Genomic DNA, 17,526 nt, shown 5'->3' on the forward strand with positions numbered 1-17,526 from the left:
TCTGGATCCACCCTGATTAAAAGTGACACACTATGGATCCCAACTTTGGATCGGTACACATTTATCTCAGTAGAAACCCAAACAGAAGTGGAAATAATGGTAGAAATTATACATGTTACTTTTTTTTTTAACCATTCAGCGTTTCTACAGTCTGGAACATAGGTTCTCAAACTTGGTGCTCAGGACCGCAAACAGTTCCTTTTTCCAGGTCCTCTCAAAAATCACAAGTGAAATTAATGTAGTACCACCACCTGTGGGTCTTTTAAAATTTGTCAGTAAATAAAGAGTACACCTGTGCTCCTGATGGGTGACCTGGAAAATGTGTCAGTGAGTAATTAATACACTTGTGCTCCTGCTGGGTGACCTGGGAAATGTGTCACTGAGTAATTAATACCAATTTTTGCAAATAGTGCATGTAGCCTAGGCTATCATACACTTTAAAGAAGCGCAGCTGTGTTCAGAACACAAATTAAGAGGATACAATTTCCTTAATATAAAGATTTATTTATAAAAAACACATATAAAAAATACATATAAATCTTTATATTAAGGAAATTGTATCCTCTTAATTTGTGTTCTGAACACAGCTGCGCTTCCTTGAAGTGTATGATAGCCTAGGCTACATGCACTTTTTGCAAAAGTTGGTTCTTGACTGAGGCACACAACCTCGTGAAAGGAGCAGCAACTGTGTTCAGCAGTAAAGCTGTGTACACACGGGGGCGATAGGGGCTGAAATCGCTGGGAATATGGTCACTGGCGACCATATTGCCAGTGATGGGAGTGTGCCCCGGCGATAAATCGCCGGGTGCAAGCTCCTGTTTTCAGCCCCGTTCTAATGACCAGCTGATTACCTCTGCGGCACCGCCGGCTGAGGTTCCTTTTCATCAGCGACCATCTCTGGATGACGCGCGTTTCGCCTTCCTATGGCTTGATCACATCAAGTGACTTGATGTGATCAAGCCGTAGGACGGCGAAACGCGCGTCATCCATTCATACTACCCGCCGGCGCCGGCGGCGTAGTAGCACACTAACTGCACAGCAACCTAGCTGTAAACGAGACGACTCTGCACTTAGGAATTCCCGGACAACATTTGGACCGGCATACCTTCCCCCTAACCAGAGCAGCCACTCCAGGACAGGTATTCCAAACCGCCTCCTCACTGCCGATTTATACAGACTGTACATGCTCTGTTTCTCACAAACAACATGACAGCTGTTATCTAACGGCAGAAGCAGTAGCGGTTATCTTCTCTTATTTACTGCCACAACTGTGAATCTGTGTTCCTCTCTCATTATCAAAGTCATCTGTAGGAACATGACTTCATAAAAGCAGAAGGCAACACAGATCTTACATGTGCTACCTTAAACTCTTTTTATACTCTAGCGCCACATGCTATCTTTATCTCTCTCAACTTTCTGACACTCTCTCATTGGGGATATCAGGCAACCCTTTGTATTGCAATGTTGGCATAGCACCAGTGCAAATGGGCCACCAGATCCCCCAACGGCAGAAGTTTCACTGCCTCTCCCTGACCCTGTAGCATGGGAAAAGACTCTCTCATCCTGAGTCCAATACATGATTGCAAGACTCGGTGAAAGCAGCAGGTATTCCCCCGACTCGCTGAAAGGTCACCTAACACCTCAGGTAGAGCGAGATAGGAATTAGTGCTACTTATGAAAATTTGCTAAACCCCCCTTTTTTTTCTAAACTTACTGAGGCTTTCTCAGTGCAAATTGGCACAACACAGTGACTATATGGCACATATTGGTGCAATTTATTTCTCTACCAACATGTCACATTTTGCATTGTATTGAATGTATAGTGTAAATTGATACAATTTACTGAATATATAGTTAATTTTGGTACAAATTATTGCCTAACTGAACCGAATTTTCCAGTGCAAATTGGTACAACTCATATAGCATAAACTGGTGCAACTTATTTCTTTACCAATGTGTCACAGTTTGCAGCTCATAGAATGTAGAGGGAAAATTGATCCAACCTACGGAGTGTATGGCGCAAATTGGCGCAATTTATTGCTGAACCAATCTGACTAACCGATTGACACACCTTTGTTAAGCTGGGTACACATATGTACAATTTCATTTTTCTTGCGACCGTTCGATCAACCGAATACACGTTCGACCGTCCAAAACATACGACCGATCTGCGCGTACACATATGTACAATTTTACTTGCGACGTCCGATGTACTCCCGTCCAAACAATCGCAAGAAAAAGATTGTACCACCGTACACACTCTCCCGATCTGGCTATTCTATATGGGCGTGCTGCTTTTGGGAGGAATGATCGCAGGAACGGGCTGCATATCGATCGAACGTGCGTACACATGTCACTTTTCTTTCGATATGGAGCCGTCCTGTCGGAAGAATATTAAGCAGCAAAGAACCTTCGACCGACCGACCGTGGACGGCCAAGAGCGTTTTTGGCCGTTTATCGATCGCAACGAAGGGATCGGGACTGCGTACATATATATACAATCGAACGGCCGTTCGTCCGCAGAACGGAAGAACGGCCCGACGATTGTACATATGTGTACCCAGCTTTACATCTTGACTGTCTAGTTTGTTTGGTGCAATCTGACAACGAACCAATTTAAACTAGTACCTTGGCAATAACTCCCTGCGCACCATTTTTTGATTGCATAGGGCTGATTGGTGCAATTTATTCGTTGTACACAACTCTTTCTGACCACCTGCACCGCAGAATTTGGTGCAACTGACTATACAACTATCGTTTTGGTTCCACAGAGTTGAGAATTGACATAATCCACTGCACATTTAATTGTCCTGGTTAATAAAGTCACTGGTGGCATACGGTAAAATTGGTGCAATTCATTGCACAACCATTTGAGCAAATCTATATACAATTGCAAGATTGGTACAACCCATCGCATATTCTTTTTGTCCTGCAAAGTTGAATCATTGGTAGCACAGTGCAAACTGGTGCAAACTTATTGCACAATCATTTGAGCAACCTTGTTTAATAATCCAAAGATTCTATGTAGAATACCTGTCCTAAGTGCTTTTCACACACTGCAGTCAAATAAGGGAATACCACCCCTTTGTTATTATATTTCCCTTCAGACGATCCCTAGTCAAGAGAGCTATCTGCTCGAGTAGGCACATCCTTACAATTTGAGTTCTAGAGTGAAAGAACCCCAGTGTATATGATATTGAACAACACTCGATAGTTCCACTATTGAAGAACTCAACCCTTCTATATTGCATTACATAGCATATTATTTTTCAAGCTCACTGCAATCTATGTTTGTTAGTCCTCTTGTCTTATTTGTTTGTTGGACACTAACCAGTGCGACAGTCCATGAATATTTTATGGAATAAAATACAATAAAAGTTAAGTTTTAATAATTGATCATATTTTCAAGAGTGCCCCACAAAAAGAGTCCACTTTCCCTCTCCTTCCTTTTGCAATTTACTACGGACTTAGGGAAGCACCACCAGCAGAAATGGACACCCTCTCCCGAATCAGGGTTTAAAACGTCCATCACAGCTGGTTCTAGGCAACCCAGGCCGAAACCCACCGACATGGTGAAAGGGTCTCACTTGACCCATTTCACATGAAGTGGGCATAACCTTGTGCGGCTCCCAAAACCTCACTCGCCGACCTGGGAAATGTGTCAGTGAGTAATGAGTGCACCTGCATTCCTGCTGGGTGACCTGGGAAATGTGTCAGTGAGTAATGAGTGCACCTGCATTCCTGCTGGGGGGTTGGGATCGTTTGGTCGAATGCATTATGGTCGAATGTCATTACATCGAATCCATTAGGTCGAATTGCTAAAAGGTCGACATGACTCTAGGTTGACATGGGAAAAGGTCGAAATGATTCTAGGTCGAAAGGTCATTAGTTCGACAGGTCATTAGGTCGACAAGGTCATTAGTTCGACATTGTCTAGGTCGACATTCACAAAGTCGACATGGGGTTTTTCACTGTTTTTTTACCTGAATGTCAACACAGTCGACATGGACACAGTTTAAAGTGCACTGCATCCCCTCGCATCGCTCGCTGCGCTCGCTATGCATCGGGCACGGTGCCTCGCTACGCTCGGCACACTATTTTATTCTCCCACCACGCCCTAGTGGATGGTAGGGCATGAAATACCGCCTGTCAGCACATGTCGGCTCAAAAAACAGTGAAAAACCCCATGTCGACTTTGTGAATGTCGACCTAGACAATGTCGAACTAATGACCTTGTCGACCTAATGACCTGTCGAACTAATGACCTTTCGACCTAGAATCATTTCGACCTTTTCCCATGTCGACCTAGAATCATGTCGACCTTTTAGCAATTCGACCTAATGGATTCGATGTAATGACATTCGACCATAATGCATTCGACCAAATGACCGCATCCCCTGCTGGGTGACCTGGGAAATGTGTCAGGAGTAATTAGTACATCTGTGCACTTGTTTGGTGACCAGGGAAATGTGTCAGTGAGTAATAAGTGCACCTGCGCTCCTGCTGGGTGACCTGGGAAATGTGACCTGTTTGGTGTGATAGAGTTTGAGAACACTGGACTAGCACAGGGCTATTCAAAATGTTTGGTCATTTGAGTTTCTTCTGGTGGCCTTATCCCTGAGATCCTCAATAGATATACAGTCCCGTGCAGGAAAAAGGGACTTGTGCATTCAATACCAGCTCCTACTCAGTCACAGGAGCTGTTTGGTGCAGGATAATGTCCCACTGCAACACCCAGCTCCTGGGGAGCAGCCCGCATCCCCCTTGTGCCACCTGTGCATATGCACTTTGCAATTGTACCTTAAAGATCGCTATGGCTCCGCCTCCTCCTAAGAGGAAAGGGCACCTACTAGTATAGTAATTTAATAGATAAAAATGCAATGCATACCAAAAGAAAAAATAGAATTTTGCAGCGCTTAGATGTATAGTCTTGTAATCTCCTGTGTTTTTATTTCCTAGGTGGGAACAATTTCAGATTATCAGACATTATCATCTATATCACAGGTTCTTAAACCCGGTCCTCAGGACCCCACAAAGTGCATGTTTTGCCTGTCACCTCACGGAATCGAAGTGAAATAATTGGCTCCACATGTGGATCTTTTAAAATGTATCAATGAGTAATGAATGCACCTGTGCATCTGCCGGGTGACCTGAAAACGTGACCTGTGTGGGGTCCTTCTTCACCGGGGAATTTGCCTTGCAGTGAGAACGGGGGTCCGTCCCTGCAGTCCCTGGCATTTTAATGCCGGGGAAAAGTCGTGTACTTCTCACTGGCAGTGAGAACACGGTATAAGAAGGATTTTGTCAGAAAGAGTGAACTAGAATAAGGCCCCATGAGAGGTGGTGGAACTGGGTTCTATCCCGTTCCCTCTCACTTTAACCCCTGCTTACTAGTGTATATATATAAAAGGCTAACTACTTTTCAACTCTATAAGGTGAAGTACCACCAGCAGGGCCGGACTCTGAACAAAAATCGTCCCTGGCATTTTTACCACACAGGCCCATACCTCCCAACTGTGCCGCTTATCACGGGAACTTCCCGATATTTTGGGGACTAACGCTGGTCTATCCCTAGGGGGGCGGGTTTGTGTATAATGCTGGGTTATACACACAGGGGTTGAGTGACAGATCTGGCTAAATGTATAAGATATATATATATATATATATATATATATATACATATACCAATCCAATGAAAGAGACACACAGACTTCAAATTCGTTGCATCAACAGTGTATTGCCCAATACACTGTTGATGCAACGAATTTGAAGTCTGTGTGCCTCTTTCATTGGTTTGGTATTAGGATTATTTAGAGTGCACCGACAAAGATGTTATCAGCATAATACCTCTATACAATGTATAGAGGTATTAAGGTGGACTCACATTTGTTGCACTTGAGGATGGAGCTGAGGCTCAGAAAGTACTCGGCCTCATGATCTTTTAAAATACAGATAAGTTTTGCCCTGATTACCTGTGTGGAGTGCCTTCCTTCTGGAAGGACTGTGTAAACTGGAAAGTGCACCCACCAAGCCGTTTGATTGTTATTGAGTGCTGGCATACTGTGGGAATATCATACCTCCCAACTGTCACGATTTTAGAGGGACAGTCCCGATTTTCGGGTCCTGTCCCACCCGCGGCAGGCATTGTCCCACTGCGGGGGGTGGCAGTTGGGAGACCCCCCAATCTAGTAGAATAGACGCTGTGCGCATGCGCACAGCGTCTATTCTCGTATGAAAATGAGGTTGCGGCTAATTAGCATAAGCAGCGCCCTCATTTGCATACGCCCCGCCCCCTTTTCGGGCGCTCGCGCAGCTTCGCCGCGCGAGTGTTCCTATTTGTTCAAGACAAAAGTTGGGAGGTATGGGAATATATATTTATCATCTACATGTCAAGTGTTTTCGTTTGTGTGTCCCCGAAACACTGCCATCTGTTGGCAGCAAGTGAAACTACATCTCTTTCTCTCTCGCACATGCACAAACACAGATGCCATCACAAGGTAGCAGACTAGCTTTCAAAGCATTTGCTTAGAATGGGGTTACTATAGGAGGAGACGCTAAGGAAAACGTTCTGCTGCCTGCAACATCCTCCAGCATGACCAGTTTGGCAGTGGGTCAGTAATGGTGTGGGGTGGCATTTTTTTTTGGGGGGGGGGAGGGGCGTACAGCTCTCCATGTGCTCGCCAGAGGTCGTCTGACTGCCATTAGGTACCGAGATGAGATCCTCAGACCACTTGTGAGACACCTCTTTTGATCCTCCTATCCTGCCTCCGTTCCTACTTATCCTATTGTTTTTTGTTCGTCCACCCACCTATTTTTAGTATGTTAACTCTTATGAGTAGGGTCCTCCTTCCTCACGTACTCACCCTACCTCTTTACCTCACCTGTGCTCCTGTCCTGTTCTTCCCTTCCTCTACTTCATCTTCAGTCTCCTTGACAATTTTTGACATCTACTTCTGAACTGATGCTGATTTTAGTTGTACCAGCTATACCCCTATTTATACTGTATTTTTCAACACACCCTGTACGTTACCTTGTAATTTTTTTTTTTTGCTATGTACGGCGCTGCGGACACTTTGCGGTGCCTTATAAATAAACGTACTACTACTACTACCATATGCTGGTGTGTTTGGCCCTGGGTTCCTCCTAATGCAAGACAATGCTAGACCTCATGTGGCTGGAGTGTGGCAGCAGTTCCTGCAAGACGAAGGCATTGATGCTATGGACTGGCCAATCCGTTCCCCAGACCTGAATCCAATTGAGCACATCTGGGACATCATGTCTCGCTCCATCCACCAACACCACATTGCACCACAGACTGTCCAGGAGTTGGCGGATGCTTTAGTCCAGGTCTGGGAGGAGATCCCTCAGGAGACCAACCGCCACATCAGGAGCATGCCCAGGCATTGTAGGGAGGTCATACAGGCATGTGGAGGCCACACACACTACTGAGCCTCATTTTGACTTGTTTTAAGGACATTACATCAAAGTTGGATCAGGCTGTAGTGTGTTTTTCCATTTTAATTTTTTTTACTCTAAATCCAGACCTCTATGGGTTAATAAATTTGATTTCCTTTATTGATAAAGTATTTAATAAGAATATTTTCATTCAGACCTAGGATGTGTTATGTTAATGTTGCCTTTATTATTTTGAGCAGTGTATATATATATATATGTTGGGGGGGGGGGGGGTTGCATATTTGATTTAAACTTTCATTTTATTCCAGATAATTGAGTCACTCTGGGGAATCAGAGGTAATTGGCAAAGAGTATGTAATGAGCTGGAAAAGCAAAACTGAATGAATGAATAATGTAGTCCATACAGCCTCACGGATAACATGCCTCCTTGTCTATGGAGCATAAAGCATGCTCTGATTTCCAGGTTAGTGGAGGAGGGGAGTCTGGGATGAAATACTGATAGATGTAAAGGATGAATGGGAGTATATGGCCATGGGGGAATAAAGCAAAAAAAATGCAACTGCTGTGCCAATTATTGCCATACAGCCAGACTCCCATGCCACCTACCTCTGCCACTGCGCCATTGTCCACTGCTGTGAGCTATGTGATAATTGATGGGTCACAGGTTTGTATTTAGCGAACGTTAATAAAAGAATGAAAGCCTGAATATGGATTCTGGTTATCAATGACTTTGAAGTGACGTTGTCAGTGATGAGCATTTACAGAGGGATTTCCAAAATTAGCAAGAGGTTGTACAAAGTCGTTTTGATTAACCCGGGAGCCGTTCCAGATGCTGACATGTGGGCAGGCTCCTTTCTAAGTATACACCACGGTCACAGTGCTACAACTTACCTGCCAAACAACCTAGTAAGATGCTGGAGCACCCAGCTCTCTGGATATCCTGATAGAACAGCAAAGCACCAGACAGGAAACGTACATCATCAATCCATATACTGTACAATGCGCTTCAATGTTCCAGTGTCTGAAGACAATGAAGTGTCTCATTCGAAAGAGGGAGCCTTAAGTAAGAGGCACTGTTGTTTAAGAAGTTCAGTTCTGATCAATAAGGGCCTGAGAGAGCAGAGCATTATTATAAGCTGTTTGCACATAATATTGGAGACATTAGTCAGTGACTTGTTTGCAGTTATTGGGGCAGCATGGATGGTGTAATGTTTAGCATTACTGCCTGCCTCACAGCACTAAGGTCATGGGTTCGATGCCCACCACAGCCCTAACTGTGTAAAGTTTGTATATTCTCCCCATACTTGCTCCGGGTACTCCGGTTTCCTCCCACAAGCCAAAAATATACTGGCAGGCTAATTGGCTCCCAACAAAATTAACCCTAGAATGTCTGTGTGTGCGTGTACATGTGGTAGGGAATATAGATTGTAAGCTCCACTGGGGCAGGGACTGATGCGAATGTTCAAATATTCTCTGTACAGCGCTGCGGAATATGTGTGCGCTATATAAGAAACTGTTAATAAATAAATAATATTATTCTAGACCTCAAAACTGAGAAAGTGTTTTCTATGTACAGTAATCAGTCTCTGCTCATTGACGGGTGACATCTGCATTTATCACACTGTGCAGGTTTGTGGGTCTATGTACTGAGCCATGTAGAGAGACATAAAGGGCCTGATTCAGATCTGGGCTGCGAGTGTTCGGAGCCCTGCAAGCAGGTAAATGCTGCCGCGTTGAGCTCACTCCCCCCCGCCCCTGTGCATGACTGCAAATGCGTTCGCAACTGTGCACACAGGGGGGGAAATCATTCACCATCGAATGATTTTCTCCCTGCTGAGTAAGTCTAGACTCGCTGCCAAGGCTGTGGGGTGAAGGAGGCCGCAGCTAATGTCAGCGGCCCTCCTACCCAATAGCCGGGGAACACCAGGGGCGAATTTAACGGTCAGGCCGCCCCTAGGCACAAAATATTTGGCCGCCCCCCCCCCCCCCCATATATATGCACACGTGTAATATATATATATATATATATATATATATATATATATATATATATATATATATATATATATATATATATATATATATAATACTGATATAATGCTGGTATGAGAGGTGTGACTACTGCAAGGACAAGCATTGCCAGACCCTTGGGTGTGTGTGTGTGTGTGTGTGTGTGTGTATATATATTCCTCCAAGTGTGTCCCAGAGCTATTTATTGTGCTGCCATAAGTGATATATATATATATATATATATATATATATATATATATATATATATATAACACTTAAGGCAGCACAATACATAGCTCTGGGACACACTTGGAGGAACACACTTTTAACATAAAAATGTATTAGCACTTACTGTTTATTTTAATAGAAGGGATGCAAACAGTTAAACTGTTTGCTCCAGAGTCCAGACACAGTGCAGCAGCAGCATGAGGAGAGGAAGGAGGGTTCTGCCCAGTAACCTGACTGCACGGAGGATAGTTCCTTGCCTCAAGTGTCAGGAACATAAAACACTTGCAGCGTAACTCTTTTGGTTTGGACAGCTTGTGTGGACGGGACTCCGGAAGGTGGACGGAGGAGTTTCAGAGCATCAGGCTGTCAGTGTGTGACATATGCCTGCATGCACTGCTGAGGACTCGAGGGAGGGACGGGACTGTCCCTTCAGGCTGCCGGCGCTGCTGCCCAGAGTGTGAAACAGGTACAGCGGCAGCGCACAGGCACAGTAGTGGGGTGCAGAGTAGAGAGCTCCTTCCTGCTGACTGCATCCTTTATTGAGCGGCGAACGCCAGCTCTGTATTAGTGTCAGTGTCTGAGTGACAGCAAGTGCCGCCCATGACAGGTGCCGCCCCTAGGCCCGTGCCTCACGGGCCTAGTGACAAATCCGGCCCTGGGGAACACCTGCCTTTTCTGGGAAACTCCTGGAAAATGACGTCATTACGCCACATACGCCCGGCACCTGTCAATCACCTAGCCTTCGCCTGGTCCGTTTGCAAGGGGAGCCGGCGCATGCTCACAGCAGTAACTGCCATGTTTCAGGCTGTACAGTATTTGAAAAAATGACAGTGACTGGTTCATATTTTATCTCTCTCCACTTTATCTCTCTTTAAGTCTTAGTAAATAGACACCCCACAATGAAAAATGAACCCTAGCCTGCAGTTTATAGTGTGGAGTGGTTTGTGGGCAGTGGTTCCTTTAGCTATCTTTAACCACTTAAGGGTCTGAACTGTCTAGATCAGGCATGTCCAAACTGTGGCCCTTGAGCTGCGGTGAAACTACACATCCCAGCATGCCTTGCCAAAATTTTAGCATTCCCTAAAAGCAAAACCGTGGCAAGGCATGATGGGACTTGCAGCTTCACAATAGCTGTAGGGCCGCAGTTTGGCCATGCCTGAACCCATCTAGAAACTCTCTCTATAAAGTGATATTTATCATTTCACAAATTCCAGATCTGCTGCTATAGAATTCAGCCATTTATAACTTGCAACCGATTGGGGTCAATATAGTTAAGGGCCATGTATTGGTGTTTGAACGCCACATAGGGCACCCTACATCACATCACCCTTCATTTTCCACCTACATTGTGCATTTTAGTTTGTAGCCAGGGCCGTCTTAACATTAGGAAGGGCCCCTGGGCAACCTAGTTCACTGGACCCCCCCCCCCCCCCCCCCAAATTAGTTTGCCCAGGAGCCCACAGTCACCTCCCCAACCCTCACCTCTCTGGCTCCGTGCGGCAGCCAGTCAGCTTCCGGCGTAATGTCCCTTACACATAATTCCCCTCGTAGTGCCCCTTAAACATTGCCCATATTACTGCCCCTTACAGAATTCCCATACTGATTCCATATACATTGCCACGTCCCTCTATCCCCACCACAAACACCCTGTCCCCCAACATACACCCCATAACCCTCTATCCCCACCACAAACACCCTGTTCCACCCACAGACCCCCTATAAAGCTTTACTCACATATACACCCTAGTCCCCCTGTTTGTGCCACATTCACTCCCTATTCCTCTACACCACTCCCAATTACACACCCTACTCTTTCACTGTCCCCAACATACCCATACCATCCAACAGCAGGGTGGTGAGTCTGGACCTCTTTTAGGTTTGTTATACTGGAGCTCGAGCATGGTCCCCCTTCTGATGGCCACAACTTACCAGCACATTGGGAGCCGGGTGGGCGGGATGATGATGTTAGCTGCGGCGGCTGTGATGGCTGTCACGAGAGGGGAGCAGTGCCGCGGATCGCCCCTGCGCGCGACATCTGACAGTGGGGAACCCCCAGCTGTCCGCTGCCCAGGCGCTCCCAGTCCCCGCTGTAACAGTGCACTAGTGTGTGCTGCTGCGCCTGCTATTTAAGATTCACATATCCCGCTGGACCGCGCTAGCCAATAGGCGCTCGCGGTCCAGCAGCCACCAGTTGATTGGCTGCTGGACCGCAAGCGCCTATTGGCTGGCGGTCCAGAGGGAGACGTGAATTTTAAATAGCATCACGTCTCCCGCACACAGCGAGCCACGGTGGGAGCTAGCGGGGGAGATGGAGCGGGCGAGCTGGCGGTGCTGGGACGGCTCCGGCGCCAGGATAGCTTCCATCGCCCGGAGCTGGTGCTCCACCGGCACCGCCCTCGCTACGCCTCTGCCGCCACCGCCCTGATCCCCCTGCCCGGATCCCCCAGCGAGGGTGAGCAGATTCCCGGACCCCGGCCACCATCTTTCCCATTGGGCTGGGCCGGGGGCCCCTAGGTCCTAGGGCCCCCGGGCAACTGCCCATCGTGCCCAATGGGAAAGACGGCACTGTTTGTAGCCTCACTGGGGTGCGTATTCAAATGCAGGAATTGATGCTAGCAAATGCGTACTGCACATCGGCAGAACATCGAGCCGTAATGAGTCAGTCTACATCGTTTCTAAATTTAATTGATCCCAATATGTCCTGTTATACAGTCCATTGATAAGTATAATGATTATGGAGTAAGTACCATGTCCTGTTAGTTTTCTACGAATATTATTACCTACCTTCTCTTATAAACACAGGTTTAGTTTTATGAAAATCTTCTATTGAATTTGCCTAAAATGGGACTGCCCATACATACTGAATGAAAGATCCAGGCGCTTTCCACATTACACATTTGGAAAATCTATAAGGCAATTTGAACACACTAGAAAGACAAAGGCTGCACATATATCTATTGTACAGTGCGCAGATCACTGTGGTGGTTGGTTCATATCTTTCTGTGATGTTGGTATCTGCTGAAGATAACTCTGACCTTGTGTTCTCCACACTCACCTGATACACTGCACTGAGGTTGTCACAGCCATCCAGATGACAGTGCTGGCTACAGTATATCTTCATTGTAGTGACAGCCAGGATACTGGATCCCTTTAGCTCAGCAGATTAGTAAATTACAGTACATTGTGTATATTACATTGTATGTATTTGTGAATGTATTATACTTTTGGACAATGCCTTTTCATTCAACAGTGATTATGCTGGCCACACATCAGACCAACTCTCCTCCAACCATCCAACTAGTTGGTTGGATGGAATAAAAACCTAGTACTGGATAGGAGCAAATGTAATTTGTAATTAAGTCATTTGTTTCCTAAATCGGAAAATGGAAAACTGTCACTCAGACAATGTACTGTAGTTGGACCTATTTGATTTAAACAATTTCACTGAATGTTTTTGTCCATTCTCCTGAGTTTGTGAGCAAATTGCTTATTGGCATTTGCCCCCATACAGTACCAGATTTTTAGTCCAACCAACCAACTAGTTGGATGGTTGGATGAAAGTTGGTCTAATGTGTGGCCAGCAGACTTGCAGTTGGTAAGGGATTACATGCCCTTCTACTGGCACTGAGCATGCAGTAGAATCTTTTGCTATGGCCCGTGGGCACGACTCACACAAAGCCCCTGATGGCATTGGATGCGGGTCGTGTGGGTTACATACCTTAAGACTAGAGTAGCTTTGGCTCTAGGGGACATGGAAACATTGGGTGAGATTTAATAGGATGAGAGATTCAGAAAGTGAGAGATTTGGGAAGAAATCTCCAGTTTTTTTAAAGCGGCAAATATTTACACTGCAAACCCAGTTTGATTTTGAAGTGTAAATGATTGCCGCTTTAAAAAACCTGGAGATTTCTTCCCAAATATCTCACTTTTTGAATCTCTCATCCTATTAAATCTCACCCTTTGTTCTACCAGCATGAACGCTGGCTGGAAACAGGTGTAGGAGGCTACTAATGAATGAGAACGGCTTATGCAGAGGTGGCTTATAAGATGCATTTTGTAAAGCACAGGTAAGGAATCTCTCATTGGGTACGGGTCATTAGGTGGACATGTATTGGGTTGACCGCTGAAGGTCAACATGGCTGCCGACACACAAAATAGGTCGACATAGCTACGGTCAAAATAGTTGGAAGGTCAACGCAAGCATTAAGCCGACAATGGCAAGGTCGACAGTCAAAAGGTCGACATAAATTTTTACAGTTTTTCCCGAATGTTCAGCTAGTTCACATGGATACTGTCAAAGTGTAACGCGCCCCCCTCGCGTGGCTGGCTGCGTTCGCCATGCTTCGGGCACACTATTCTATTCTCCCACCACGCCGTAGTGGATGGTAGGGCATGAAATACCGACTGTCGGCACATGTCAGCTCGAAAAAAGTAATTTCAACATTTTGGCTGTCGACCTTGCCATTGTCGACCTAATGCTTGTGTCGACTGTCAAACCCTGTCGACCTATTCCATGTGTCAACGTAAGCCACGTCGACCGTCAGTGGTCGACCCAATGCATATCAAACTAATATGTGTCAACCTCATGACCGTACACCCCTCATTACTGGGAGCACCGGAAAGCCTTACAGAACCGCTTCATTTTTGAGACTTTGGGGGGTGATGTATGAAAGCTTTGAGAGAGATAAAGTACCAACCAATCCATTCGGAACTCAATTTTTATACAGCTCCTGTAAAGTGACTGTTAGTACCTGATTGGTTGGTACTTTACCTCTCTATACATTATCTTTCTCCAAGCTTTGATAACTCTCTCCCTATGGGCCAGATGTATCAGGCTTCAAAAAGGGATAAAGTGGAGAGCGATAAAGAGCCAGCCAATCAGCTACTACCTGTCATTTTTTAAACCCAGCCTGTAACATGACAGGTAGGAGCTGATTGGCTGGTTGTTTATCACTCTCTGTTTTATCACTTTTTGAAACTTGATACATCTGGTCCTATGTCCGAATAACGTCTCAATATCAAGTCAGGAATGTTTTGCCAAATATCCCAACTAAATTAGGTTTAGCTCAAACCAGATTACACAGATGACAAAACCCATGTATCCTGGCCGGCGTCTATGGTGTGCTCCAGTCACATCTGTTGCACAGCAGGAGTATATGACATACAGACAGCCATGTACTAGGAAACATGAGCAGGAAGATCTAGAGGGGGATATTCTGCAACCCTGGGCTGCTGTTGGTTCCTTAACATACGCCACATGAATCAATCAATAGAATGCCAGCTTTACACATAACGATTTATAGAATCAGAGGTTTCCTTCTCACAGAAGATACACTGTCCCAAGAATATGTATTTTTGCATACCAAGGACTAAACAGAGACAGGAGTCAAATAGCCACTGATCCCACAGGGAATTGTTAACATTCTCCTTTCAGGAGCCACATGAAAGGAACACAGAAGGAGGCGAAGGTGGACACCAAACACTCAGTCAAATGCCTCTTGGATCAGGGAAATTTAAGGCCACTTCTGAGAAAGCTGGAGATTGCACAGAGCAAAACCCATTGGTCTGAGTCCTGGGTAGAGGCTCGGTTAGCAGGGCAGTAAGGCACTCGCACTTTGCAGCGTAAACCCACTTTCACCCGAAAAGCAGCGTATTCACTGTTCTCCGGAAGGACTTGGAACGTTGATGACTCAAAGGCAAAAATACAATGAAAATATATAAGGAAATGCCCATTGTGTTATGTTGCCATCCAAAATGCAAAGAATGTCTCATTCCTCTGATTTGTAGTATTGATTCTAGTTTGCGGTGCATCAGGTTACCTATCTATGTTATTTGACATGTATACTGCAAAAAAAAAAAAATATGTGGGTAATGTTAACATTATCCAGACAATTTTTGAACGATACATTTCACAAACTATTTCACACCAAGGGAATGTGGTACAGACACTAAGGTCTAGGCTGCAGGCACTGCTAGATCCAGGTGCAATGCCTGGGGTCATTGCCTTAGTACCTGTACCTGCAGCTAGCCACCAGATGTGGAACACGGAATCATTCACATTGTCTAAGGGCGCCTGGCTAATGCTGACATGTTTCTGACATCATCTATGACATACAGTATATATACTTAATACAGTATATAATAACAACCCACCTTAAATGAGACTGAATGAGAGTTAATGGGCACAGTGGGTACGATACATGCTTTCCTCCCAAACCATTCAGCACTCTGCTCCCCTATGAACCCAATGGACCAATGAGCGGATGAGTTTTAGTCTGGGGTCTACTACAGAGATGCCCCATTCCTACTAGAGTTTCGACGCACTGCATTGAAAGGATTACTCCAATCACAGCCCCCCCTGTTCCTCCGCTTCTACCTCCTCTCTCCTTCTTCTTTGTCGTTCCCGCCGGGACCTCCAACACAGAAAAGCAGCCAAAAGCAATGCAGCCCCAGCTGCCAGAGCCGCCACTGACACTGCCTTGGCAATGTCCATGTGCGGCCCTCTGAATTTAAAGGTGATACACGTGGCGGCAATGCCAATCACTAATGCCACAGCCCCAAAGGGGAACACACAGCGATGCCAGGACTTCTCCGCACCTCCTGTAGCCAGTGCCAGCTTGTTGAGGGTGGCCGTTGAGTCGGTGGCTACCTCCCCTGGTAGGGGTGGCGGCGGGCCTGATTTGGCAGTCTGTAAGCATGATAAAGAGTTAGACTTGCAGACAGTCATAGTCCTTTGCGTTGAGAAAAGGAAGGTGCCCTCCCCACCAGCTTCTGTCTCCAGATGCAGAAGAGTACTGGGCTCCTCTTCAATGGAATTCGGAAGAAGCAGGTGCCCCTCTATTGTGAGACCTCCAGAGAGGTGGGCAGTGGCTCTTTATGTATCCTACCAGCTGATGATCTTGCCGTCTCTCCACGCTTCATCCACTTGCTCATCACCTGCTCTGCTATTCGGGTTATTGGTGTCTGTCTGCAGAATTGGGCACCCAGGGTCTGCTGTGTGTGGCACTCCTGCTGTGCACTCTTTATTCTTGCTCTGTTGTCTCCTTCCCTGCAATCCCTTTCTTATTCCACTTGCTCCCCTTCCTCCGCTAGTTCCCTGCTTCTCTGTCTCTCCCTGTCTGTTTTGCTCACTGCTTCTCTCCGGTCTTGCTGCCTATTGGTGGAAGTGCAGGATGGTGGGCGAGACTCCCAGATGCTCTTATTAACACTTTCCTGTCCCCCTGGCACACTGATTTCACTGGTGTTGTTGTAATCGGCAACAATTATACAGGGCTGGAAATTTCCACAAATAATAACAAAGCAAAGTGTAGCCAATTATAAACCATGTTGTAGTGATATCATTCTGGTGTTTGTGTGCAATGTACTATTATCCTTGCAGATTTGAAACATACAATAGTAATATAATAGTATATATATATATATATATATATATATATATATATATATACATACCAGCGGTGTAGCTAGGTGCCATGGTGCCCGGAGCAAGGGCATATTCCCCCCCCCCCCCCGGTAATAAATTGGGGGCGTGGCTAACTTGTGTTGGCATGTTACATTTGAAAAGAAAAAACGTAATAAATAAGACACTATATCAGACACTAACGGAATCTGCTGCGCTATATAAGACACTAACGGAATCTGCTGCGCTATATAACACACTGTAACTGAATCTGCTGCGCTATATAAGACTCTGTAACGGAATCTGCTGCGCTATATAAGACCCTGTAACGGAATCTGCTGCGCTATATAAGACGCTGTAACGGAATCTGCTGCGCTATATAAGACACTGTAACGGAATCTGCTGTGCTATATAACACACTGTAACTGAATCTGCTGCGCTATATAAGACTCTGTAACGGAATCTGCTGCGCT

At 45.7% G+C, this 17,526-nt stretch overlaps 1 long non-coding RNA gene across 1 annotated transcript; it reads right to left on the reverse strand.

Moving 5' to 3' along the window:
* Positions 1–14,936: 14,936 nt before the first annotated feature.
* On the reverse strand, positions 14,937–16,873 carry LOC146020135 (uncharacterized). Its single transcript, XR_014450724.1, has 2 exons — positions 15,808–16,873; positions 14,937–15,498 (listed from the first exon to the last, which is right to left on the reverse strand). It is a non-coding gene; the product is annotated as an uncharacterized LOC146020135 (long non-coding RNA).
* Between the last annotated feature and the right edge of the window lie 653 nt (positions 16,874–17,526).

This window comes from Crinia signifera, chromosome 7 (genome assembly GCF_055691185.1).
Source record: "Crinia signifera chromosome 7, ASM5569118v1, whole genome shotgun sequence".
Lineage (NCBI taxonomy): Eukaryota > Metazoa > Chordata > Amphibia > Anura > Myobatrachidae > Crinia > Crinia signifera.